The sequence below is a fragment of the Ambystoma mexicanum genome, chromosome 11 (genome assembly GCF_040938575.1).
Source record: "Ambystoma mexicanum isolate Mex_15411 chromosome 11, UKY_AmexF1_1, whole genome shotgun sequence".
Taxonomy (NCBI): Eukaryota; Metazoa; Chordata; class Amphibia; order Caudata; family Ambystomatidae; genus Ambystoma; species Ambystoma mexicanum.
The window spans coordinates 825,362,250-825,378,596 of NC_090934.1; the positions used below are offsets into that span (position 1 = coordinate 825,362,250).

Sequence of the window (16,347 nt, forward strand, 5' to 3'; positions counted from 1 at the left end):
GCGCACTTGTGTTAAAAGGGGACAGTAGGCTGAACCCAGAGAACACGGGAGAAATGACTCAGGTTTACTGAGTGGAACACTCTGTGTAATTGTGCCAAAAACAGCAGCATCTTTTCGGTTAACAGCCGAACGCGCTAACCAATTGCGCCACAGAGACTCACTGGCATGTGTGTTCTGCCTTTGGCCTGATTGCATTGCTATTTTTTTCTGATTGGCAGAAAACCTGAACTTTTTTCTGAAAAAGGCATGCCTCTCTTAGCACTGCAGTGCATTAGACTGCTCCCTTGCTTCCCTGAGTCCCCAAATACACAACCACCTTGGGCACAATAGAAGACACATTCCAGCAGATTTAGCAAGAGTGCACCAAGGATTCTATATGTAGGTACCTTGCTGAGAAGCAAGACCTGCAGTTGCATTCTTCTGTTAAAAGAGGGCAGCAGAGTGCACCAAGAGAACTTGGGGGAAGTAGCTTATGTTAACTACTTGCCATGCTCTTTATAGACCCCTCTGTTTGACTGGGTGAATTCTAATTTCTGGGGTAGAGTAAGCAATTTTTGGATCTAGATGCTGTGTGCAACAGGAATGCTATATACTGCACTGTACTGCTACTGAAAAGTTACCAATTTTACAGGATGTTCAGGTAAGCTTTGTTTCAGAAAACAACTTGCTAGAGGCACTAAGACAGATTACTGGGACAAAGGAAGAGTGTTTGGGGATTAGCACATCTCCTATGAAAGGTACAGTCACGCCGGAGACAACTCTGAGTGTCACCTCAAATTCTAAGAAATGCAAACTAGGGACCTACGCTTTTTATTGCTAGGGGATCTTTGTGTTTCAGACAAATGTGCACGCCTCCCAGAGCCCCTTGCAATGCACTTAGGGAAAGGGGGGAAGGTGCTGTGAAGCCCTCTCGCTGACAATGTCTCTCTTGTCTATAATGTATCTATGAGAGAGAGAGAAATAGGCAATGCGAGAGTGAAAAAGTAAAATGGAAATGTGTCTACTGAGACCAGTATAAGGGGAAATCCTCACAATCCAGGACCGACAGTTGATTGGGAGGGCGCTTACAGGTTTCCGACACCAGACCGGTACCTGAACTCACAAACCCAAACTGCAAAGTGATGGGCATTGCCACTAGACTGCCGACCGCCTTTCGGGCCTCAGCATATATCCTTTAGTCACACCTAGAGTTCCCAGGACAGTGCAGCATTCAGCGATTACACGAAAATATTGACAGCGCTAGGAGGCCATGCAAATGGCAGAGGTATGCTTTACAAAGCCCACGTAGCGTGCACAAAACAGCACATCAGTCAGGCCCACTTGAAGAGATGGTAAAGAGGAAATACTTCTGCTGCATCCAGTAAAACATAGAGATTGGCCTGCTTTAAAGGTTGACCATGTACTTCATGGGTGTCTGTCAATATGATACTTCCCTGCTGCAAAGCTTACATTCGAAACGCCAGAACAACTAGGCCCAGAGCACAAAGATGCAGTCAGGTTGAAATAACGAGATACTGAAGAGCAATTTTGTATTTCAGAGTGGGAAAAGCAAATATGACCCCGACGTGATTTGAACACGCAACCTTCTGATCTGGAGTCAGACGCGCTACCATTGCGCCACGAGGTCCTTGTGGAAGTCCACCTGGGTAGTCTGATGACAGAATAAAGGTAGGAGACGTACATGGACCTGCAGAGCCTCATTGCTTCTTTAAGTAGACTGGCTAGGATAGCTTCCTTCTGTGCATCAGTACACGCTGCAGCCAAACCCTTCCCATGAAGTCTTGATGTTTATGAATTGAATGGCAAGTTTTGAAAAACTAAAGCAAGCGAGAAGAATTGCTTGCAGTTTATTGGATTTTTTGGACGTCAGCAGACGAGACCTGCGAGAGGTAAACAGAAGTTCATAGTTGGTCATGCTGAATTTTTGAGCCAAAATGCATCGTCCCTGGGTGGGCTTGAACCACCAACCTTTACAGCCGAACGCGCTAACCGATTGCGCCACAGAGACTCAAGCAGTGCTTACACTGGGGCCTGATTGGTGTGCTGTTTGCTTATGCTCCCCAGGCAACCTGAAAATATTTCTAAAATAGCTCTATTTCCCACAGCAAATCAGGGTATCAAGCACTTCCCTACCTCCCGTAATCCACAAACACAGGGGATTTAGTAGAGGACAGAGCCCATCAACAGTGCACCAAATGCCCTCTGTGTAGGCATAACTTGCTATGAGGAGAAAGCCACAGTTGCGCACTTGTGTTAAAAGGGGACAGTAGGCTGAACCCAGAGAACACGGGAGAAATGACTCAGGTTTACTGAGTGGAACACTCTGTGTCTTTGTGCCCAAAACAGCAGCGTCTTTTCGGTTAACAGCCGAACGCACTAACCAATTGCGCCACAGAGACTCACTGGCATGTGTGTTCTGCCTTTGGCCTGATTGCATTGCTATTTTTTTCTGATTGGCAGAAAACCTGATTTTTTTTCTGAAAAAGGCATGCCTCTCTTAGCACTGCAGTGCATTAGACTGCTCCCTTGCTTCCCTGAGTCCCCAAATACACAACCACCTTGGGCACAATAGAAGACACATTCCAGCAGATTTAGCAAGAGTGCACCAAGGTTTCTATATGTAGGTACCTTGCTGAGAAGCAAGACCTGCAGTTGCATTCTTCTGTTAAAAGAGGGCAGCAGAGTGCACCAAGAGAACTTGGGGGAAGTAGCTTATGTTAACTACTTGCCATGCTCTTTATAGATCCCTCTGTTTGACTGGGTGAATTCTAATTTCTGGGGTAGAGTAAGCAATTTTTGGATCTAGATGCTGTGCGCAACAGGAATGCTATATACTGCACTGTACTGCTACTGAAAAGTTACCAATTTTACAGGATGTTCAGGTAAGCTTTGTTTCAGAAAACAACTTGCTAGAGGCACTAAGACAGATTACTGGGACAAAGGAAGAGGGTTTGGGGATTAGCACATCTCCTATGAAAGGTACAGTCACGCCCGAGACAACTCTGAGTGTCACCTCAAATTCTAAGAAATGCAAACTAGGGACCTACGCTTTTTATTGCCAGTGGATCTTTGTGTTTCAGACAAATGTGCACGCCTCCCAGAGCCCCTTGCAATGCACTTAGGGAAAGGGGGGAAGGTGCTGTGAAGCCCTCTCGCTGACAGAGTCTCTCTTGTCTATAATGTAACTATGAGAGAGAGAGAAATAGGCAATGCGAGAGTGAAAAAGTAAAATGGAAATGTGTCTACTGAGACCAGTATAAGGGGAAATCCTCACAATCCAGGACCGACAGTTGATTGGGAGGGCGCTTACAGGTTTCCGACACCAGACCGGTACCTGAACTCACAAACCCAAACTGCAAAGTGATGCCCATTGCCACTAGACTGCCGACCCCCTTTCGGGGCCCCAGCATATATCCTTTAGTCACACCTAGAGTTCCCAGGACAGTGCAGCATTCAGCGATTACACGAAAATATTGAAAGCGCTAGGAGGCCATGCAAATGGCAGAGGTATGCTTTACAAAGCCCACGTAGCGTGCACAAAACAGCACATCAGTCAGGCCCACTTGAAGAGATGGTAAAGAGGAAATACTTCTGCTGCATCCAGTAAAACATAGAGATTGGCCTGCTTTAAAGGTTGACCATGTCCTTCATGGGTGTCTGTCAATATGATACTTCCCTGCTGCAAAGCTTACATTCGAAACGCCAGAACAACTAGGCCCAGAGCACAAAGATGCAGTCAGGTTGAAATAACGAGATACTGAAGAGCAATTTTGTATTTCAGAGTGGGAAAAGCAAATATGACCCCGACGTGATTTGAACACGCAACCTTCTGATCTGGAGTCAGACGCGCTACCATTGCGCCACGAGGTCCTTGTGGCAATCCACCTGGTGTGTCTGATGACAGAATAAAGGTAGGAGACGTACATGCACCTGCAGAGCCTCATTGCTTCTTTAAGTAGACTGGCTAGGATAGCTTCCTTCTGTGCATCAGTACACGCTGCAGCCAAACCCTTCCCATGAAGTCTTGATGTTTATCAATTGAATGGCAAGTTTTGAAAAACTAAAGCAAGCGAGAAGAATTGCTTGCAGTTTATTGGATTTTTTGGACGTCAGCAGACGAGACCTGCGAGAGGTAAACAGAAGTCCATAGATGGTCACGCTGAATTTTTGAGCCAAAATGCACCGTCCCTGGGTGGGCTTGAACCACCAACCTTTCGGTTAACAGCCGAACGCGCTAACCGATTGCGCCACAGAGACTCATGCAGTTCTTACACAGGGGCCTGATTGGTGTGCTGTTTGCTTATGCTTCCCAGGCAACCTGAAAATATTTCTAAAATAGCTCTATTTCCCACAGCAAATCAGGGTATCAAGCACTTCCCTACCTCCCCTAATCCACAAACACAGGGGATTTAGTAGAGGACAGAGCCCATCAACAGTGCACCAAATGTCCTCTGTGTAGGCATAACTTGCTATGAGGAGAAAGCCACAGTTGCGCACTTGTGTTAAAAGGGGACAGTAGGCTGAACCCAGAGAACACGGGAGAAATGACTCAGGTTTACTGAGTGGAACACTCTGTGTCTTTGTGCCAAAAACAGCAGCGTCTTTTCGGTTAACAGCCGAACGCGCTAACCAATTGTGCCACAGAGACTCACTGGCATGTGTGTTCTGCCTTTGGCCTGATTGCATTGCTATTTTTTTCTGATTGGCATAAAACCTGAACTTTTTTCTGAAAAAGGCATGCCTCTCTTAGCACTGCAGTGCATTAGACTGCTCCCTTGCTTCCCTGAGTCCCCAAATACACAACCACCTTGGGCACAATAAAAGACACATTCCAGCAGATTTAGCAAGAGTGCATCAAGATTTCTATATGTAGGTACCTTGCTGAGAAGCAAGACCTGCAGTTGCATTCTTCTGTTAAAAGAGGGCAGCAGAGTGCACCAAGAGAACTTGGGGGAAGTAGCTTATGTTAACTACTTGCCATGATCTTTATAGATCCCTCTGTTTGACTGGGTGAATTCTAATTTCTGGTGTAGAGTAAGCAATTTTTGGATCTAGATGCTGTGCGCAACAGGAATGCTATATACTGCACTGTACTGCTACTGAAAAGTTACCAATTTTACAGGATGTTCAGGTAAGCTTTGTTTCAGAAAACAACTTGCTAGAGGCCCTAGGACAGATTACTGGGACAAAGGAAGAGGGTTTGGGGATTAGCACATCTCCTATGAAAGGTACAGTCACGCCCGAGACAACTCTGAGTGCCTCCTCAAATTCTAAGAAATGCGATCTGGGGTCCTACGCCTTTTATTGCCAGTGGATCTTTGTGTTTCAGACAAATGTGCACGCCTCCCAGAGCCCCATGCAATGCACTTAGGGAAATGGGGGAAGGTGATGTGAAGCCCTCTCGCTGACAATGTCTCTCTTGTCTATAATGTATCTATGAGAGATAGAGAAATAGGCAATGCGAGAGTGAAAAAGTAAAATGGAAATGTGTCTACTGAGACCAGTATAAGGGGAAATCCTCACAATCCAGGACCGACAGTTGATTGGGAGGGCGCTTACAGGTTTCCGACACCAGACCGGTACCTGAACTCACAAACCCAAACTGCAAAGTGATGGGCATTGCCACTAGACTGCCGACCCCCTTTCGGGCCTCAGCATATATCCTTTAGTCACACCTAGAGTTCCCAGGACAGTGCAGCATTCAGCGATTACACGAAAATATTGACAGCGCTAGGAGGCCATGCAAATGGCAGAGGTATGCTTTACAAAGCCCACGTAGCGTGCACAAAACAGGACATCAGTCAGGCCCACTTGAAGAGATGGTAAAGAGGAAATACCTCTGCTGCATCCAGTAAAACATAGAGATTGGCCTGCTTTAAAGGTTGACCATGTCCTTCATGGGTGTCTGTCAATATGATACTTCCCTACTGCAAAGCTTACATTCGAAACGCCAGAACAACTAGGCCCAGAGCACAAAGATGCAGTCAGGTTGAAATAACGAGATACTGAAGAGCAATTTTGTATTTCAGAGTGGGAAAAGCAAATATGACCCCGACGTGATTTGAACACGCAACCTTCTGATCTGGAGTCAGACGCGCTACCATTGCGCCACGAGGTCCTTGTGGCAATCCACCTGGTGTGTCTGATGACAGAATAAAGGTAGGAGACGTGCATGGACCTGCAGAGCCTCATTGCTTCTTTAGGTAGACTGGCTAGGATAGCTTCCTTCTGTGCATCAGTACACGCTGCAGCCAAACCCTTCCCATGAAGTCTTGATGTTTATGAATTGAATGGCGAGTTTTGAAAAACTAAAGCAAGCGAGAAGAATTGCTTACAGTTTATTGGATTTTTTGGACGTCAGCAGACGAGACCTGCGAGAGGTAAACAGAAGTTCATAGTTGGTCATGCTGAATTTTTGAGCCAAAATGCATCGTCCCTGGGTGGGCTTGAACCACCAACCTTTCGGTTAACAGCCGAACGCGCTAACCGATTGCGCCACAGAGACTCATGCAGTGCCTACACTGGGGCCTGATTGGTGTGCTGTTTGCTTATGCTCCCCAGGCAACCTGAAAATATTTCTAAAATAGCTCTATTTCCCACAGCAAATCCGGGTATGAAGTACTTCCCTACCTCCCGTAATCCACAAACACAGGGGATTTAGTAGAGGACAGAGCCCATCAACAGTGCACCAAATGCCCTCTGTGTAGGCATAACTTGCTATGAGGAGAAAGCCACAGTTGCGCACTTGTGTTAAAAGGGGACAGTAGGCTGAACCCAGAGAACACGGGAGAAATGACTCAGGTTTACTGAGTGGAACACTCTGTGTCTTTGTGCCCAAAACAGCAGCGTCTTTTCGGTTAACAGCCGAACGCGCTAACCAATTGCGCCACAGAGACTCACTGGCATGTGTGTTCTGCCTTTGGCCTGATTGCATTGCTATTTTTTTCTGATTGGCAGAAAACCTGAACTTTTTTCTGAAAAAGGCATGCCTCTCGTAGCACAGCAGTGCATTAGATTGCTCCCTTGCTTCCCTGAGTCTCCAAATACACAACCACCTTGGGCACAATAGAAGACACATTCCAGCAGATTTAGCAAGAGTGCACCATGGTTTCTATATGTAGGTACCTTGCTGAGAAGCAAGACCTGCAGTTGCATTCTTCTGTTAAAAGAGGGCAGCAGAGTGCACCAAGAGAACTTGGGGGAAGTAGCTTATGTTAACTACTTGCCATGCTCTTTATAGATCCCTCTGTTTGACTGGGTGAATTCTAATTTCTGGGGTAGAGTAAGCAATTTTTGGATCTAGATGCTGTGCGCAACAGGAATGCTATATACTTCACTGTACTGCTACTGAAAAGTTACCAATTTTACAGGATGTTCAGGTAAGCTTTGTTTCAGAAAACAACTTGCTAGAGGCACTAAGACAGATTACTGGGACAAAGGAAGAGGGTTTGGGGATTAGCACATCTCCTATGAAAGGTACAGTCACGCCCGAGACAACTCTGAGTGTCACCTCAAATTCTAAGAAATGCAAACTAGGGACCTACGCTTTTTATTGCCAGTGGATCTTTGTGTTTCAGACAAATGTGCACGCCTCCCAGAGCCCCTTGCAATGCACTTAGGGAAATGGGGGAAGTTGCTGTGAAGCCCTCTTGCTGGCAATGTCTCTCTTGTCTATAATGTATCTATGAGAGAGAGAGAAATAGGCAATGCGAGAGTGAAAAAGTAAAATGGAAATGTGTCTACTGAGACCAGTATAAGGGGAAATCCTCACAATCCAGGACCGACAGTTGATTGGGAGGGCGCTTACAGGTTTCCGACACCAGACCGGTACCTGAACTCACAAACCCAAACTGCAAAGTGATGGGCATTGCCACTAGACTGCCGACCCCCTTTCGGGGCCCCAGCATATATCCTTTAGTCACACCTAGAGTTCCCACGACAGTGCAGCATTCAGCGATTACACGAAAATATTGACAGCGCTAGGAGGCCATGCAAATGGCAGAGGTATGCTTTACAAAGCCCACGTAGCGTGCACAAAACAGCACATCAGTCAGGCCCACTTGAAGAGATGGTAAAGAGGAAATACTTCTGCTGCATCCAGTAAAACATAGAGATTGGCCTGCTTTAAAGGTTGACCATGTCCTTCATGGGTGTCTGTCAATATGATACTTCCCTGCTGCAAAGCTTACATTCGAAACGCCAGAACAACTAGGCCCAGAGCACAAAGATGCAGTCAGGTTGAAATAACGAGATACTGAAGAGCAATTTTATATTTCAGAGTGGGAAAAGCAAATATGCCCCCGACGTGATTTGAACACGAAACCTTCTGATCTGGAGTCAGACGCGCTACCATTGCGCCACGAGGTCCTTGCGGCAGTTCACCTGGTGTGTCTGATGACAGAATAAAGGTAGGAGACGTACATGCACCTGCAGAGCCTCATTGCTTCTTTAAGTAGACTGGCTAGGATAGCTTCCTTCTGTGCATCAGTACACGCTGCAGCCAAACCCTTCCCATGAAGTCTTGATGTTTATGAATTGAATGGCAAGTTTTGAAAAACTAAAGCAAGCGAGAAGAATTGCTTGCAGTTTATTGGATTTTTTGGACGTCAGCAGACGAGACCTGCGAGAGGTAAACAGAAGTCCATAGTTGGTCATGCTGAATTTTTGAGCCAAAATGCATCGTCCCTGGGTGGGCTTGAACCACCAACCTTTCGGTTAACAGCCGAACGCGCTAACCGATTGCGCCACAGAGACTCATGCAGTGCTTACACTGGGGCCTGATTGGTGTGCTGTTTGCTTATGCTTCCCAGGCAACCTGAAAATATTTCTAAAATAGCTCTATTTCCCACAGCAAATCAGGGTATCAAGCACTTCCCTACCTCCCCTAATCCACAAACACAGGGGATTTAGTAGAGGACAGAGCCCATCAACAGTGCACCAAATGTCCTCTGTGTAGGCATAACTTGCTATGAGGAGAAAGCCACAGTTGCGCACTTGTGTTAAAAGGGGACAGTAGGCTGAACCCAGAGAACACGGGAGAAATGACTCAGGTTTACTGAGTGGAACACTCTGTGTCTTTGTGCCAAAAACAGCAGCGTCTTTTCGGTTAACAGCCGAACGCGCTAACCAATTGTGCCACAGAGACTCACTGGCATGTGTGTTCTGCCTTTGGCCTGATTGCATTGCTATTTTTTTCTGATTGGCAGAAAACCTGAACTTTTTTCTGAAAAAGGCATGCCTCTCGTAGCACTGCAGTGCATTAGACTGCTCCCTTGCTTCCCTGAGTCCCCAAATACACAACCACCTTGGGCACAATAGAAGACACATTCCAGCAGATTTAGCAAGAGTGCACCAAGGTTTCTATATGTAGGTACCTTGCTGAGAAGCAAGACCTGCAGTTGCATTCTTCTGTTAAAAGAGGGCAGCAGAGTGCACCAAGAGAACTTGGGGGAAGTAGCTTATGTTAACTACTTGCCATGCTCTTTATAGATCCCTCTGTTTGACTGGGTGAATTCTAATTTCTGGGGTAGAGTAAGCAATTTTTGGATCTAGATGCTGTGCGCAACAGGAATGCTATATACTGCACTGTACTGCTACTGAAAAGTTACCAATTTTACAGGATGTTCAGGTAAGCTTTGTTTCAGAAAAGAACTTGCTAGAGGCCCTAGGACAGATTACTGGGACAAAGGAAGAGGGTTTGGGGATTAGCACATCTCCTATGAAAGGTACAGTCACGCCCGAGACAACTCTGAGTGCCTCCTCAAATTCTAAGAAATGCGAACTGGGGTCCTACGCCTTTTATTGCTAGGGGATCTTTGTGTTTCAGACAAAAGTGCACGCCTCCCAGAGCCCCTTGCAATGCACTTAGGGAAATGGGGGAAGGTGCTGTGAAGCCCTCTCGCTGACAATGTCTCTCTTGTCTATAATGTATCTATGAGAGAGAGAGAAATAGGCAATGCGAGAGTGAAAAAGTAAAATGGAAATGTGTCTACTGAGACCAGTATAAGGGGAAATCCTCACAATCCAGGACCGACAGTTGATTGGGAGGGCGCTTACAGGTTTCCGACACCAGACCGGTACCTGAACTCACAAACCCAAACTGCAAAGTGATGGGCATTGCCACTAGACTGTCGACCCCCTTTCGGGGCCCCAACATATATCCTTTAGTCACACCTAGAGTTCCCAGGACACTGCAGCATTCAGCGATTACACGAAAATATTGACAGCGCTAGGAGGCCATGCAAATGGCAGAGGTATGCTTTACAAAGCCCACGTAGCGTGCACAAAACAGCACATCAGTCAGGCCCACTTGAAGAGATGGTAAAGAGGAAATACTTCTGCTGCATCCAGTAAAACATAGAGATTGGCCTGCTTTAAAGGTTGACCATGTCCTTCATGGGTGTCTGTCAATATGATACTTCCCTGCTGCAAAGCTTACATTCGAAACGCCAGAACAACTAGTCCCAGAGCACAAAGATGCAGTCAGGTTGAAATAACGAGATACTGAAGAGCAATTTTGTATTTCAGAGTGGGAAAAGCAAATATGCCCCCGACGTGATTTGAACACGCAACCTTCTGATCTGGAGTCAGACGCCCTACCATTGCGCCACGAGGTCCTAGTGGCAGTCCACCTGGTGTGTCTGATGACAGAATAAAGGTAGGAGACGTACATGCACCTGCAGAGCCTCATTGCTTCTTTAAGTAGACTGGCTAGGATAGCTTCCTTCTGTGCATCAGTACACGCTGCAGCCAAACCCTTCCCATGAAGTCTTGATGTTTATGAATTGAATGGCAAGTTTTGAAAAACTAAAGCAAGCGAGAAGAATTGCTTGCAGTTTATTGGATTTTTTGGACGTCAGCAGACGAGACCTGCGAGAGGTAAACAGAAGTTCATAGTTGGTCATGCTGAATTTTTGAGCCAAAATGCATCGTCCCTGGGTGGGCTTGAACCACCAACCTTTCGGTTAACAGCCGAACGCGCTAACCGATTGCGCCACAGAGAGTCATGCAGTGCTTACACTGGGGCCTGATTGGTGTGCTGTTTGCTTATGCTTCCCAGGCAACCTGAAAATATTTCTAAAATAGCTCTATTTCCCACAGCAAATCAGGGTATCAAGCACTTCCCTACCTCCCCTAATCCACAAACACAGGGGATTTAGTAGAGGACAGAGCCCATCAACAGTGCACCAAATGTCCTCTGTGTAGGCATAACTTGCTATGAGGAGAAAGCCACAGTTGCGCCCTTGTGTTAAAAGGGGACAGTAGGCTGAACCCAGAGAACACGGGAGAAATGACTCAGGTTTACTGAGTGGAACACTCTGTGTCTTTGTGCCAAAAACAGCAGCGTCTTTTCGGTTAACAGCCGAACGCGCTAACCAATTGTGCCACAGAGACTCACTGGCATGTGTGTTCTGCCTTTGGCCTGATTGCATTGCTATTTTTTTCTGATTGGCAGAAAACCTGAACTTTTTTCTGAAAAAGGCATGCCTCTCTTAGCACTGCAGTGCATTAGACTGCTCCCTTGCTTCCCTGAGTCCCCAAATACACAACCACCTTGGGCACAATAGAAGACACATTCCAGCAGATTTAGCAAGAGTGCACCAAGGTTTCTATATGTAGGTACCTTGCTGAGAAGCAAGACCTGCAGTTGCATTCTTCTGTTAAAAGAGGGCAGCAGAGTGCATCAAGAGAACTTGGGGGAAGTAGCTTATGTTAACTACTTGCCATGATCTTTATAGATCCCTCTGTTTGACTGGGTGAATTCTAATTTCTGGGGTAGAGTAAGCAATTTTTGGATCTAGATGCTGTGCGCAACAGGAATGCTATATACTGCACTGTACTGCTACTGAAAAGTTACCAATTTTACAGGATGTTCAGGTAAGCTTTGTTTCAGAAAACAACTTGCTAGAGGCCCTAGGACAGATTACTGGGACAAAGGAAGAGGGTTTGGGGATTAGCACATCTCCTATGAAAGGTACAGTCACGCCCGAGACAACTCTGAGTGTCACCTCAAATTCTAAGAAATGCAAACTAGGGACCTACGCTTTTTATTGCCAGTGGATCTTTGTGTTTCAGACAAATGTGCACGCCTCCCAGAGCCCCTTGCAATGCACTTAGGGAAATGGGGGAAGGTGCTGTGAAGCCCTCTCGCTGACAATGTCTCTCTTGTCTATAATGTATCTATGAGAGAGAGAGAAATAGGCAATGCGAGAGTGAAAAAGTAAAATGGAAATGTGTCTACTGAGACCAGTATAAGGGGAAATCCTCACAATCCAGGACCGACAGTTGATTGGGAGGGCGCTTACAGGTTTCCGACACCAGACCGGTACCTGAACTCACAAACCCAAACTACAAAGTGATGCCCATTGCCACTAGACTGCCGACCCCCTTTCGGGGCCCCAGCATATATCCTTTAGTCACACCTAGAGTTCCCAGGACACTGCAGCATTCAGCGATTACACGAAAATATTGACAGCGCTAGGAGGCCATGCAAATGGCAGAGGTATGTTTTACAAAGCCCACGTAGCGTGCACAAAACAGCACATCAGTCAGGCCCACTTGAAGAGATGGTAAAGAGGAAATACTTCTGCTGCATCCAGTAAAACATAGAGATTTGCCTGCTTTAAAGGTTGACCATGTCCTTCATGGGTGTCTGTCAATATGATACTTCCCTGCTGCAAAGCTTACATTCGAAACGCCAGAACAACTAGGCCCAGAGCACAAAGATGCAGTCAGGTTGAAATAACGAGATACTGAAGAGCAATTTTGTATTTCAGAGTGGGAAAAGGAAGTATGACCCCGACGTGATTTGAACACACAACCTTTTGATCTGGAGTCAGACGCGCTACCATTGCGCCACGAGGTCCTTGTGGCAGTCCACCTGGTGTGTCTGATGACAGAATAAAGGTAGGAGACGTACATGCACCTGCAGAGCCTCATTGCTTCTTTAAGTAGACTGGCAAGGATAGCTTCCTTCTGTGCATCAGTGCACGCTGCAGCCAAACCCTTCCCATGAAGTCTTGATGTTTATGAATTGAATGGCAAGTTTTGAAAAACTAAAGCAAGCGAGAAGAATTGCTTACAGTTTATTGGATTTTTTGGACGTCAGCAGACGAGACCTGCGAGAGGTAAACAGAAGTTCGTAGTTGGTCATGCTGAATTTTTGAGCCAAAATGCATCGTCCCTGGGTGGGCTTGAACCACCAACCTTTCGGTTAACAGCCGAACTCGCTAACCGATTGCGCCACAGAGACTCATGCAGTGCTTACACTGGGGCCTGATTGGTGTGCTGTTTGCTTATGCTTCCCAGGCAACCTGAAAATATTTCTAAAATAGCTCTAATTCCCACAGCAAATCAGGGTATCAAGCACTTCCCTACCTCCCCTAATCCACAAACACAGGGGATTTAGTAGAGGACAGAGCCCATCAACAGTGCACCAAATGTCCTCTGTGTAGGCATAACTTGCTATGAGGAGAAAGCCACAGTTGCGCACTTGTGTTAAAAGGGGACAGTAGGCTGAACCCAGAGAACACGGGAGAAATGACTCAGGTTTACTGAGTGGAACACTCTGTGTCTTTGTGCCAAAAACAACAGCGTCTTTTCGGTTAACAGCCGAACGCGCTAACCAATTGTGCCACAGAGACTCACTGGCATGTGTGCTCTGCCTTTGGCCTGATTGCATTGCTATTTTTTTCTGATTGGCAGAAAACCTGAACTTTTTTCTGAAAAAGGCATGCCTCTCTTAGCACTGCAGTGCATTAGACTGCTCCCTTGCTTCCCTGAGTCCCCAAATACACAACCACCTTGGGCACAATAGAAGACACATTCCAGCAGATTTAGCAAGAGTGCACCAAGGTTTCTATATGTAGGTACCTTGCTGAGAAGCAAGACCTGCAGTTGCATTCTTCTGTTAAAAGAGGGCAGCAGAGTGCACCAAGAGAACTTGGGGGAAGTAGCTTATGTTAACTACTTGCCATGATCTTTATAGATCCCTCTGTTTGACTGGGTGAATTCTAATTTCTGGGGTAGAGTAAGCAATTTTTGGATCTAGATGCTGTGCGCAACAGGAATGCTATATACTGCACTGTACTGCTACTGAAAAGTTACCAATTTTACAGGATGTTCAGGTAAGCTTTGTTTCAGAAAACAACTTGCTAGAGGCCCTAGGACAGATTACTGGGACAAAGGAAGAGGGTTTGGGGATTAGCACATCTCCTATGAAAGGTACAGTCACGCCCGAGACAACTCTGAGTGCCTCCTCAAATTCTAAGAAATGCGAACTGGGGTCCTACGCCTTTTATTGCCAGTGGATCTTTGTGTTTCAGACAAATGTGCACGCCTCCCAGAGCCCCATGCAATGCACTTAGGGAAATGGGGGAAGGTGCTGTGCAACCCTCTCGCTGACAATGTCTCTCTTGTCTATAATGTATCTATGAGAGAGAGAGAAATAGGCAATGCGAGAGTGAAAAAGTAAAATGGAAATGTGTCTACTGAGACCAGTATAAGGGGAAATCCTCACAATCCAGGACCGACAGTTGATTGGGAGGGCGCTTACAGTTTTCTGACACCAGACCGGTACCTGAACTCACAAACCCAAACTACAAAGTGATGGGCATTGCCACTAGACTGCCGACCCCCTTTCGGGGCCCCAGCATATATCCTTTAGTCACACCTAGAGTTCCCAGGACAGTGCAGCATTCAGCGATTACACGAAAATATTGACAGCGCTAGGAGGCCATGCAAATGGCAGAGGTATGCTTTACAAAGCCCACGTAGCGTGCACAAAACAGCACATCAGTCAGGCCCACTTGAAGAGATGGTAAAGAGGAAATACTTCTGCTGCATCCAGTAAAACATAGAGATTGGCCTACTTTAAAGGTTGACCATGTCCTTCATGGGTGTCTGTCAATATGATACTTCCCTGCTGCAAAGCTTACATTCGAAACGCCAGAACAACTAGGCCCAGAGCACAAAGATGCAGTCAGGTTGAAATAACGAGATACTGAAGAGCAATTTTGTATTTCAGAGTGGGAAAAGCAAATATGACCCCGACGTGATTTGAACACGCAACCTTCTGATCTGGAGTCAGACGCGCTACCATTGCGCCACGAGGTCCTTGTGGCAATCCACCTGGTGTGTCTGATGACAGAATAAAGGTAGGAGACGTACATGCACCTGCAGAGCCTCATTGCTTCTTTAAGTAGACTGGCTAGGATAGCTTCCTTCTGTGCATCAGTACACGCTGCAGCCAAACCCTTCCCATGAAGTCTTGATGTTTATCAATTGAATGGCAAGTTTTGAAAAACTAAAGCAAGCGAGAAGAATTGCTTGCAGTTTATTGGATTTTTTGGACGTCAGCAGACGAGACCTGCGAGAGGTAAACAGAAGTCCATAGATGGTCACGCTGAATTTTTGAGCCAAAATGCACCGTCCCTGGGTGGGCTTGAACCACCAACCTTTCGGTTAACAGCCGAACGCGCTAACCGATTGCGCCACAGAGACTCATGCAGTTCTTACACAGGGGCCTGATTGGTGTGCTGTTTGCTTATGCTTCCCAGGCAACCTGAAAATATTTCTAAAATAGCTCTATTTCCCACAGCAAATCAGGGTATCAAGCACTTCCCTACCTCCCCTAATCCACAAACACAGGGGATTTAGTAGAGGACAGAGCCCATCAACAGTGCACCAAATGTCCTCTGTGTAGGCATAACTTGCTATGAGGAGAAAGCCACAGTTGCGCACTTGTGTTAAAAGGGGACAGTAGGCTGAACCCAGAGAACACGGGAGAAATGACTCAGGTTTACTGAGTGGAACACTCTGTGTCTTTGTGCCAAAAACAGCAGCGTCTTTTCGGTTAACAGCCGAACGCGCTAACCAATTGTGCCACAGAGACTCACTGGCATGTGTGTTCTGCCTTTGGCCTGATTGCATTGCTATTTTTTTCTGATTGGCAGAAAACCTGAACTTTTTTCTGAAAAAGGCATGCCTCTCTTAGCACTGCAGTGCATTAGACTGCTCCCTTGCTTCCCTGAGTCCCCAAATACACAACCACCTTGGGCACAATAAAAGACACATTCCAGCAGATTTAGCAAGAGTGCATCAAGATTTCTATATGTAGGTACCTTGCTGAGAAGCAAGACCTGCAGTTGCATTCTTCTGTTAAAAGAGGGCAGCAGAGTGCACCAAGAGAACTTGGGGGAAGTAGCTTATGTTAACTACTTGCCATGATCTTTATAGATCCCTCTGTTTGACTGGGTGAATTCTAATTTCTGGTGTAGAGTAAGCAATTTTTGGATCTAGATGCTGTGCGCAACAGGAATGCTATATACTGCACTGTACTGCTACTGA

General features: G+C 46.3%; 12 non-coding genes across 12 annotated transcripts; all 12 read right to left on the reverse strand.

The window, feature by feature from the left end:
* Positions 1–1,555: 1,555 nt before the first annotated feature.
* On the reverse strand, positions 1,556–1,627 carry TRNAW-CCA (transfer RNA tryptophan (anticodon CCA)). Its single transcript has one exon. It is a non-coding gene; the product is annotated as a tRNA-Trp (tRNA).
* A 2,171-nt stretch (positions 1,628–3,798) lies between these two features.
* TRNAW-CCA (transfer RNA tryptophan (anticodon CCA)) lies at positions 3,799–3,870 on the reverse strand. The gene has a single exon. It is a non-coding gene; the product is annotated as a tRNA-Trp (tRNA).
* A 313-nt stretch (positions 3,871–4,183) lies between these two features.
* Positions 4,184–4,257, reverse strand: TRNAN-GUU (transfer RNA asparagine (anticodon GUU)). Its single transcript has one exon. It is a non-coding gene; the product is annotated as a tRNA-Asn (tRNA).
* A 1,789-nt stretch (positions 4,258–6,046) lies between these two features.
* TRNAW-CCA (transfer RNA tryptophan (anticodon CCA)) lies at positions 6,047–6,118 on the reverse strand. Its single transcript has one exon. It is a non-coding gene; the product is annotated as a tRNA-Trp (tRNA).
* A 313-nt stretch (positions 6,119–6,431) lies between these two features.
* On the reverse strand, positions 6,432–6,505 carry TRNAN-GUU (transfer RNA asparagine (anticodon GUU)). The gene has a single exon. It is a non-coding gene; the product is annotated as a tRNA-Asn (tRNA).
* A 1,790-nt stretch (positions 6,506–8,295) lies between these two features.
* Positions 8,296–8,367, reverse strand: TRNAW-CCA (transfer RNA tryptophan (anticodon CCA)). The gene has a single exon. It is a non-coding gene; the product is annotated as a tRNA-Trp (tRNA).
* A 313-nt stretch (positions 8,368–8,680) lies between these two features.
* TRNAN-GUU (transfer RNA asparagine (anticodon GUU)) lies at positions 8,681–8,754 on the reverse strand. Its single transcript has one exon. It is a non-coding gene; the product is annotated as a tRNA-Asn (tRNA).
* Positions 8,755–10,544: 1,790 nt separating this feature from the next.
* TRNAW-CCA (transfer RNA tryptophan (anticodon CCA)) lies at positions 10,545–10,616 on the reverse strand. Its single transcript has one exon. It is a non-coding gene; the product is annotated as a tRNA-Trp (tRNA).
* Positions 10,617–12,793: 2,177 nt separating this feature from the next.
* TRNAW-CCA (transfer RNA tryptophan (anticodon CCA)) lies at positions 12,794–12,865 on the reverse strand. The gene has a single exon. It is a non-coding gene; the product is annotated as a tRNA-Trp (tRNA).
* Positions 12,866–13,178: 313 nt separating this feature from the next.
* TRNAN-GUU (transfer RNA asparagine (anticodon GUU)) lies at positions 13,179–13,252 on the reverse strand. The gene has a single exon. It is a non-coding gene; the product is annotated as a tRNA-Asn (tRNA).
* A 1,790-nt stretch (positions 13,253–15,042) lies between these two features.
* On the reverse strand, positions 15,043–15,114 carry TRNAW-CCA (transfer RNA tryptophan (anticodon CCA)). The gene has a single exon. It is a non-coding gene; the product is annotated as a tRNA-Trp (tRNA).
* A 313-nt stretch (positions 15,115–15,427) lies between these two features.
* On the reverse strand, positions 15,428–15,501 carry TRNAN-GUU (transfer RNA asparagine (anticodon GUU)). The gene has a single exon. It is a non-coding gene; the product is annotated as a tRNA-Asn (tRNA).
* Positions 15,502–16,347: the final 846 nt, after the last annotated feature.